This window comes from Euprymna scolopes, chromosome 45 (assembly GCF_053919585.1).
Source record: "Euprymna scolopes isolate OS-2025 chromosome 45, ASM5391958v1, whole genome shotgun sequence".
In the NCBI taxonomy this organism is placed as follows: domain Eukaryota; kingdom Metazoa; phylum Mollusca; class Cephalopoda; order Sepiida; family Sepiolidae; genus Euprymna; species Euprymna scolopes.
Genome location: NC_136526.1, coordinates 32,285,499 through 32,296,086, shown reverse-complemented (window position 1 = coordinate 32,296,086; position 10,588 = coordinate 32,285,499). Strand labels below are relative to the sequence as shown.

Sequence of the window (10,588 nt, the reverse complement as noted above, 5' to 3'; positions counted from 1 at the left end):
ATATATATTGTTATATTCATTTCAATAGAAAATATATATTGTCATATTCATTTCAATAGAAAATATATATTGTCATATTCATTTCAATATCAAATATATATTGTCATATTAATTTCAATATCAAATATATATTGTTATATTCATTTCAATAGAAAATATATATTGTTATATTCATTTCAATAGAAAATATATATTGTTATATTCATTTCAATATCAAATATATATTGTCATATTCATTTCAATATCAAATATATATTGTTATGTTCATTTCAATAGAAAATATATATTGTCATATTCATTTCAATAGAAAATATATATTGTTATATTCATTTCAATATCAAATATATATTGCTATATTCATTTCAATATCAAATATATATTGTTATATTCATTTCAATATCAAATATATATTGTCATATTCATTTCAATATCAAATATATATTGCTATATTCATGTGTGTATTGATTTTTATATGAATTGTTTCTTGTAATTCTTGCAGTTTTATTCTATTATTATTTATTTTTCCTTATTTTTTTATTATTTTGGTTTTATTCTTTTTTCTCTTACATTCGGCCGTTTCATACGCCTTCTATTTTTTCTTTTTCTTTCTTTATTCTTATTCGTACCGCCCCGAAGCCATACTCGCATGATCGATTACTAGGCGGGGCCGGATTGAAACGCGAGAAATACTTCTTGTTATAAAAGCTTGTGTGTGCTTACAAGAAGCACAGCAAAAAATTGTTTGATGATTTCATATCGAATTGATTTTTGTCCCAAACAATCGCGAGTTGCAATATTTAAAAAAGCATACAACAATCCATCAAAAACCCTTGATATATTTGAAAAAACATACAACAATCCATCAAAAACCCTTGATATATTTGAAAAAACATACAACAAACCATCAAAAACCCTTGATATATTTGAAAAAACATACAACAAACCATCAAAAAACGGTAAGTATTTACGAAGATCTGCTCATGCGTTTAATGCTTTTGATTTCAAAAGGCAAACAATTGTTTTATGAAAAATGATTTTAAAGTTTTTCTTATTTAAATTTATTCACTCCAAAGAAGGCACATAGAGACTAGAACCTTAGGGGCTACCGTGATTTATGAGAAAAAATGTTTTATTGGGAACTCTTAAGTAGAGATTTATAAAACGCTAAATATTTTTAAGTTACATCTAACTTTCTGCATGTTTGTATAATCATTAAAAGCATGGATCCGAGGGGAATCAATTAATTTTTTAAAAATTAGTTATTAGAGTATAAATCTTCCCAACAAACTAGCACAAAATCAACACAAAAAGTAACACAAAACCAACACAAAACAAACACAAAATCAACCAAAACAAACAAAAAAAAACAACCCAAACTTACACAAAACTAACACAAAACTAACACAAACAATGGCAGAATTAGACACAAGATAGGGGCACACTGGATAGGAATAACTGTTTATCTTCGTTAGTGCAATTGCCACAAATTACATCAGAGTTTCCTTCTGCTATATGAATGTTCAAACGACGACTGGGGATGCATCTCCCTCGGTGAATTAAACGCGCCCTCACACACCATCACACCAACCTGGCATTGTGTCCCGAGACTGGCCAGGTTCATCGTTGCTTACCAATTTGGTGATCAGGTGAGAACTGGTATGCCAACATGACTGAGCTGTGCTTATATATATATATATATATATATATATATATATATATATATATATATATATATATATACATACATACATACATATATATATATATATATATATATATATATTTTGTGTACAGAAAGTTGTTAGTTGAGACAGGTCATTGGTACCGTCGGTTTCAAGCCCGATAATAAGGCCCGTTTAAGGTATCCTCATCAAGCTCTCTTCAGCCAATATTCGTCGACGATAACCGACGGTACCAATGACCTGTCTCAACTAACAACTTTCTGTACACAAAATATAAGTACGCTCTTAAAATTTGGATTTTCCTTTTAATTGAGCACTCTGCTGGAATTCTTTTTCCAAAAAAAACTAATCATATATATATATATATATATATATATATATATATATATATATATATATATATATATATATGCGCAGGGATCGCCTGTTTAGGTAGTATAGTTGTCCGTCCCTTGCTTCTATTTCATTGGACCTACCAGTCATTTGTTTTCGGACTGTTGCTTCCTTACACCACTGTCTTGTGTTGGGACTTGATAGCTGGACTTAAACATTGTCTGCAACGTTGAGGTCTTTCAGCTTTTTTCCCTGTCTAATTGTGTTTAAACATCTTCTACTGTTTTCTCCATATTTAATCAGTTGAGTGTGAATAGAGGGGCTTTAGTTTTAATTCTTGCACTGTTGAACTCGTGTCTCTACAAAAGAGTCTGTGCTGGGCTGGTGCATAGTCCTTCAGTTGGCATATCGCGTAGGTTCAACAGCCCAAAGAATGAAATATGGTCAGATCACTGGATGCATCATCCTGCCAATATCCTGATGAGAAGTTCACTTTTCTGAATATTTTTGCATCTCTCATGCAATGAAAGACATCCTTAAGAATTGGGATGATGTAGAGCTCTCGCATTATACTTTGTTGAGCTTCTGATAGTCCAAGCATATTCTCATTGTCCCATTCTTCTTTCTTGTCATGACAAGATGGCAATCCCACAGAATAGGTTTTTCTACTCCTAATTTGGTTAGTGGACTTAACTTTTGTTTCAATACAGAAAGTATGGATATAGATATTCTACGATTAAGCATTACAACTGGTATTGCATCTAACTTGAGCCGGAGAGTGGCAACACACGGAAGTTTGCTAAGTTGATCATCAGATATCTCCTCCTTGCGACACGGTGGAAGTTCTTTTGTTTTATCTCCACAAGGTCCAGTTGTACGCTCACCCGGATGCTAAGCAGTGGTTGGCAGCCATCTTCATCTTTGAATATTTACAAATTTTACTGAGTAGGTTTGTTGTGTTCTGATTTGATCCCCATTGATAAAACCCTTTTATAGAGTTTCATCCTATTGGCAAACGTTTTAGCGAGAGTATTAATAGATGCCCCTGTGTCAATCTGGAAAACAACAACCTGTTTTATCTTGCGGGGTTTTATCGCATTCACCCAGTTGGTGTATTATTCATCCTCCTCTAATGCTGATGTGTCTAGTTGATGTAGTTATGGTGAAAGTGCAACCCGCTTCTTGCTTTCATTCGTTTGTGTGTTGTGTCTCTTTTTTCGTGTCGTTCTGTCTTTGTTGGGACACCTGGATTCGAAGTGTCCCTTCTCGTTACATGAATGGCACATTTTACTATGAGGTGTGATTCTGCTGCGTTATTACACGTGTGTGTAGCTACAAAATAGGCATTCTCTTTTGGAGACTTGTTCCTTTACTGATTTTACGTACCCTCATCACCTGGGTAGTATCTAGTCCTATTCCTCGACTGTGGGTTGAGGCCATTTCATCCGATCTGCATATGTCTACACTCTTGTGTAGAGTAAGGTTCAGTATTTTTAGCAGATACTGCTTGGTTAACTGGTCACGGACAACATCTACAGTCTGGTTCCGAAGAAGTGAGTCACTGCATCGTTTGCAGAAATTGCGTGTCTTCTACAATACACTTAGATCATTGTAGAATGCCTCTCCCTCGCCGTTTCCTCTGACAGAATGAAAATCTCTCATAAGTTTCGTTGAGAATTCCGACGGTATACTCCTCCAGTGCTCGTAGTATGTCCTCCACAGTGCGCCCAGTCTCTGGGGTGTCAAACTGCATGGCCTGGTATATTTTAATGGCGTCATCGCCCAGACATTTCTCAATAATAGCAACCTGAATATGCCGTGGTTTCTGGTCCAGACCTGTCAGTAACGAGTAGTTGGACCATCGTTTATGAAATATTTTCTGAGAGTCTGTCTTATTCCCATTAAATCTGAATCGTTCTGGGGCCCTAATGTGTAAGTCGGACATATCGCTAGTCAAGTAAATGGTATTAGTTGCAGTAGTCATATTATCTTAGGCAGACATCGCCATGAGACAGATGACTTCTGTTTTGGAAATTATTCAATGCAAAAGCGAAAAAAAAATTTAAGCAACAACAACAACAACAACAACAACAACAACAACAAAAACAATAATAATAATAATAATAATAATGATAATAATAATAATAATAATAATAATAATAATAATAATGATAATGATAATAATAATAAATATATATATATACCAATGGGAGGGAATAAGCGGTAAAAAAAAAACATACCAGAAGTTAAAACCAAAAGGAATACTGCTTACACCTTATTTGAAGATCTGTTATTCTTCTTGGTACAAATTCCGTAAAAGCGCTGCCACCATGTTACGTTCATGGGTTAGTATCAATATGAAGACGACACAGGACTAAGTGTATTGGAAGCTTTATTTTTCGGCAATCTTACTATGCGAAGTCTTCTTTTTATAAGAAAGTTATGTAGAAAAGGGAGAGAGTAAGGGAGACAGTGATGATACGGAACATGTGGTATTACATATCCTCTTCGTTGACAATATATATATATATATATATATATGTGTGTGTGTGTGTGTGTGTGTGTGTGTGTGTGTGTGTGTGTGTGTGTGTGTTTAAAGTGGTGGTTGTGTAGTTCCGACGAGATAAAAAAATATATTTAAAAGAGTATAGCCATCAACAATTGTGGGGTTTTCAGACTTTTATCATTTTTTATTTTATAATATTTTTATAACGCGTTTCAAGCCTTGTTCAGCTCTCTTCAGATGTTTTTATACAAAGGATTTTTTTTAAGTAAAAATTTGAAATGTCTTTTTAGAAACATTTTAATTCTGACAACACTGATTGTGTTTTTCAGAGAAATATTTTAAAATAAAAAATGATAAAGGTCTTAAAAACGCACAATTGTTGATGGCTACACTCTTTTAAATATATATATATATATATATATATATATATATATATATATATATATATATATATATATATATATATATATATATTGTCAACGAAGAGAATGAGTGTATGGAATTGTAGCGTGATTCAGTTCCATTGGATGTCTGTGATACTTTTTCTATATATTTTGTTTTATTTGCATTTTAGCTTGATTATGTGGGTTGCTAGGTTTATCAAAATTTTTGTATGAATTTTTGACACCCCCTAACACGAAATTGCGAATAAAATATAAAAAAACTCGTAATTTCTCTTTTAAAAGTGGGTTGTTTATTTTCTTTATGGATTATACTTCCAAAATAATCTATTAAAGTTGTATAAAACGTAATAGAAATATTACTTTTTTTAAATTTAAAAAAAAACAGCAATGAAATTAATTTTACGAGTTCAGTATTTTTCAATTTTTAAACTTTAAAAATCTATCAAAATTTTTCTATTGATTCTATTTTTACGATATTTTCAGGGTCAATGTGAAATTTTATGCTCCTTCCAATAAACCGACTATAATATTTTAGAGAAACGTTTTTTTTTAATTCACGCCTCCTCCCCATTTTGAAATGTCTATTAATTAATGTACTCACCAAAGTTTTATATATCACAAATTGAAGATAAAAGATCAATAAATAATATATTAAATTTAAAATAAAAAAAGAAGTGTCTTTTTTAGAAATTTACCTCTGAAGTTCGAAGTTAAAAACCCTTCCAGTCACGTTGTTTTATATTTTGTTTTTATTTTTTGTTTCTTAATGAAACCTTGGTCCTTTTTCCTTTAATTGAAAAAAATAGGGTTTTAATTACACGTTTTGAGTAGTTATAAGCTTCGAAAGACAGGGGGTCGAATTATTCAATATTTTTCACTAAGTTTCTGACACACCAAGTTTTTTTTATTATTCAATTTTCACCCCAAACAAGGCACAGTGCCACTTTGAAGCAGGGGGCTACTATCAGGGACTTAATTAGCAGGGTCATTATGAAGGGAGATAAGTAGAAAGATGTTTGTTCACATTACACTTGAACTTCTGCATATCAGTACAGTTAGGAAAGCAGAATCACGGAAAGGAGTTCCAAAGACCCGCAGTTCTGGGGAAGAAACTATTTAAGTAAAAGGCTTTCTTGCACCTCGGGATCTCTACTGTAAATGGATGAGACTTAGTAGCTTGACGGGTTTGTCGGGGGTGGTTACGTCGGGGAGGTACAAGTGTTTGCAGTTCGTCAGAGCATTCACCATTACAGTATTTGTAGAACAGGCAGAGGGATGCAACATCTCGTCGATGGGACAGAGGCTGAAGCCTAGATGACAGTTCAGGACCTATCAGGTTGGCGACTCTCTTTTGAACCCTGTCCAGGAGCGAGAGACAAGCAGCAGATGCACCAGCCCAGATGTGACAACAGTACTCCATACATGGGCGAATGGTAGCCTTATAGAGTTACAGGATACTGTCAGGCGTAAGTAGTTTTCTAGCACGGTAGAGGGAGCCAACCTTCCTAGCAGCAGCCTCGGCAATGCTCTCAATGTATATATTCCAGTTCATATTCCCTGTAAACGTTAGGCCGAGGAGTTTAATAGAAGTACTTTCAGGCAACGTGTTCTTGGCCATTGCTATTGGTTGTAGAGGTTTCTTGTAGTTATTGAAGGAAACAAGCTTAGTCTTAGCAGCATTGAATGTGAACATCCATTTTTGTCCCCATTCCACTACAGATTAGAGGTCATCCTCTAGTGTTTCTGCCATTTCCTTGGATATGTGTTCATTTGTTTTCCCCTCATATCTGTTATAGAGAGTGGTGTCATCGCCAAATATACCCATCTCCGAAACAATTTTATCGGGGAGGTCATTTATGAATATTAGGAATAATAATGGTCCAAGGATAGACCCCTGAGGTACTCCCGCATTTATGTCATATTGTTTAGATGTATGACTGTCGAGGACAACTTGGATTTTTCTCTTACTTAAGAAGGATTTAATTACATTATGAATTCTTCCAGTGATTCCATATGATCTAATTTTCCTTAGAAGACCATCGTGCTATACCCTGTCAAAAGCCTTAGATACATCAAGGGCTACCGCTCTATCCTCCCCTGTTTTGTCCAATGAACGGTATATACGTTCAGAAACTACTGTTAAGATATCTGCTGTTGAACGGGCTTGCCTGAATCCATATTGTTTGTCAGGCAGGAGTTTAGCTGTTGTTAGGTGCTGGACTAGGGCTTGATTAACTAAGGACTCAAATATTTTGGCGAAAAGCGGGAGGAGGCTAATGGTGCAATAATTTAGTGGGTCAGTTCTTTCACCAGAATTCTTGAAGACTGGTACCACAGAAGCGGTTTTCCAGCAGTCGGGAAAGCAAGATTCGTTAAGGCATTTATTGTAAAGTTTGGACAGAACTGGATCAACCTCGGCAGAGTATTTTTTTAATAGCACAGTCGAGATGAGATCTGGTCCACATGCTTTTGAGGTGTCTAGGTTTTTTATAATAGCATGTACCTGAGAAGGGGTGATTTTCAAATCGTCTAGTGTGGCGTCTGTTCGCACAGGAAAATCAGGGAGGGAGTGGTGTACCGGGTTCAGTGTGGAGTTTGAGGCAAACCGACTGGCAAGCAGATTAGCCTTGTCAGTTGCCGTGCAAGCAACCTCATGATTGTTTGATAGTGGGGGAATAGTTGACCGTCCATTATTTACTGCGCTGTTGTAGATTTTCCAAAAATCCCGGGTTCCTAGTTTCTGTTCTCCGATGTGTTTTCTGGTGGTTTCAGATTAATCTGTCTTAGCTGTCTCTATCACTCTCTTACAATTATTTCTAGCTTCTACATACTTCTGTTTATTTGAGCTGGACTTATGTCGGTTGAATCTGCGGAACGCATGCTGCCTTTGACAAATGGCAGCTGCACAAGCAGAAGTAAACCATTGGGGAGAGTGGGGCTTGCTATAGAATTTCCGTGCGGGAACATGTGCTTCAATTGCAGTTTTGAACCATTCAGTGATCTCATTTGCACACTGTTCCGTTTGAATAGTAAAGATATTTTGCCATGGGGCATCTCTGATGAGTTCCCCGATGGCTTCCCAATCAGCCTTTTTGTAATACCTCGTTGTTTTGAGTAGTGGGTCTTCAGTTTTAAGGCGAGAATTTAGGCTGATTTCTACCATTATCACAGCGTGATCAGCATTCCCGAGTGGGCTGTGGGCATTTGTTTTACAGTCATCGGGAACCATTGTCAGAAAGAGATCTAGAAGTGAGGTATGTTGATTTTGCTGTTCTGGGAAACGTGTCGGAAATGTAACCAACTGAGATAGGGAACGGGATATAGAGAAGCTATGTGTTGTGCTACCAGCTACGTCTGTGTGCTTAGAGAATCCCAGCCAGTTGCTGTGGTGGACATTGAAGTCACCAAATACATGTACTTGTACGCTAGTATCGAGGGAGAGTGCTATATCTATGCTGTCTGAGACTTTGTTTATTAGGGTACAGTCTTGGTTTGAGGGAGAGCGGTAGAGAAAATACATGTAGCTAATATTGTGTTGCATATTTAGTCTGAAGCACATAAAGGCCTGGTCGTCTGATTTTAGTTTTATTTCTCTAGTCAGGGGGAGGGTGTTACGAATATAGACTCCAAGCCCATGCATATGTCTGTCCGAGTCCTTACGGTAGAGTGGGAGATAACCAGGCATGTTAAAGTTGTTAGACGGAATGGAGGAGTGGAGGTTAGTTTCACTTAATGCTAAGATATCCGGGGTGTTTACAAGGAGAAATGACTCAACATCATCTAAGTTAGTTCTAAGTCCGCGGATATTCGTAAATGCAAGTCTCAAGTGAGGAGGCAGGTTGCTTTTCTTTGAGTTTGGTCCTGGTTTAAACGTAACTTTTGCTTGAGCTGTCATTTCATTTTATTTAAAAGTTTCAGTTAGGGTGAGTGAGTGAGGGAGTGCTGGACAAGTAGCTGTGCAGAATACCAGACATGCAATACAAGTTGACCATCAGCTGTCCTCATCCACAGGATTGTGGCCTCAGGAAATCCCACCGGGGATGAGTGCAGGGTCCCTTTCCATGCGCGACATGGCACTACAAACATCCCGATATTATACAACTGTTGGAGGAGCCGCTCTAAGCGTTACCAAAGAGTTAGGGCCCCTGTACTATCAGTCGGAAACAGCACCCAGAGACTGTCAATCCGGTACCCGCAATCCATTAGGCAAAGCCAGCCCAGTCCAACTGCACCGACATATATGGCACTGAAGCACCACACTGTGTCCAGTTTAGGGGGATCGGATGTGGCGGTAGCGGGGAAAAGCGGCGTTCATTGCCCTAGTCAGGAAACAAGGTCAACCACTGGGTGATTCAGACGAGTCCCTGTGATAGTACCTCTACGCCTGGCCAATAGGCAAAGAAGGAGTATGAAAGTCGGGCGATAGACAGAACCTATCTCCTCCTTAAGTAGGTTGCTATCCGCATACATACCCAGGAGGAATACGGAATGTTTGTATGTGGTTTTCCATTATTTTCATTAAAAAATACTCCGTATTTTACTCCACTTCTGTTTCGCTCCCCTGCTAAAGAAACCCAAGTAAATGACAAGTCTCCAGTGATTTAGATTACTCTTCACTACCTTCAATAATAAGTCAATTTGCGTTAATACAACAGCCGCATTATTATATACACATAGTTTTTTTAAATTATTGTGTATAAATGTATTTCGCCCGTAACTTTTAGAATTGTAATGGTTTGTCTTTTGCACATTTTATTTACAGAACCCGATCAAGAAGCATGACGTCATTCGGTGTGTATTCGAAAGCGCTGCTGTGCTGTTTACTCATCAGTATATACATTGTCGGCTTTAGTGGATCTTTGCCAACCGACGAAGGGGCCAATATCGAAAGACGTCACACGCTTTCCCTGGGCAAGCTCAGCGCACATATAGAACGTAGATGTACTGCGGAGTTGAAGGAATATTTAAAGTGTCGACAGACTCGTCATTGGTCGAAGTGTGGACAAATGCCGACTTGCGAAGAGTAAGAATTGTTGCGTGATTGACAACAAGACAATGATGATGCAGTTTCTATTTTATGCTGAATAAAACACTTTTGGTAATAAAAGTTTCAGAAATATGTTTTGTTGATTATTTTAATGAAACATGTTACAGAATAATTATTATTTCATGATTTTTATGTTCTTTCAAGTTAAATAAATATATTCACGTATACACACACCTACACATATGTAATACGCATACCCATACGTATAAAAATACACATATATATACATATACTTTATATGTATATATGTATATATATATGTGTGTGTATATATATGTGTGCATGTGTGTGTGCGTGTGTGTGCGTGTGTGTAGTATGTTTGTATATGCAGGTGTGTATGTGTATGAATATATTTGTGTTAACAAATGCAATTATATCTAAAATACAAGGAAACTCACTGGTAATATTCCTCATTAAAATATTTCCCTTTGACTGAGCCGATTAACGTATGTTTGTAGATACGTATCTCCTTAAATACGAAATAATTTCTACTTCAGTTCATATAAACTTAACGTATATTGATTTATCTTATATATAATTATTCTTTTAAATATATATATAAACATATATATATATTTACATATATATGTATCTACATATATATATATATCTACAT

The 10,588-nt window shown here is 36.1% G+C and overlaps 1 long non-coding RNA gene across 1 annotated transcript; it reads left to right on the top strand.

The window, feature by feature from the left end:
* Window positions 1-709: 709 nt before the first annotated feature.
* Window positions 710-10,044, top strand: LOC145269372 (uncharacterized). Its single transcript, XR_013865014.1, has 2 exons — window positions 710-956; window positions 9,688-10,044. It is a non-coding gene; the product is annotated as an uncharacterized LOC145269372 (long non-coding RNA).
* Window positions 10,045-10,588: the final 544 nt, after the last annotated feature.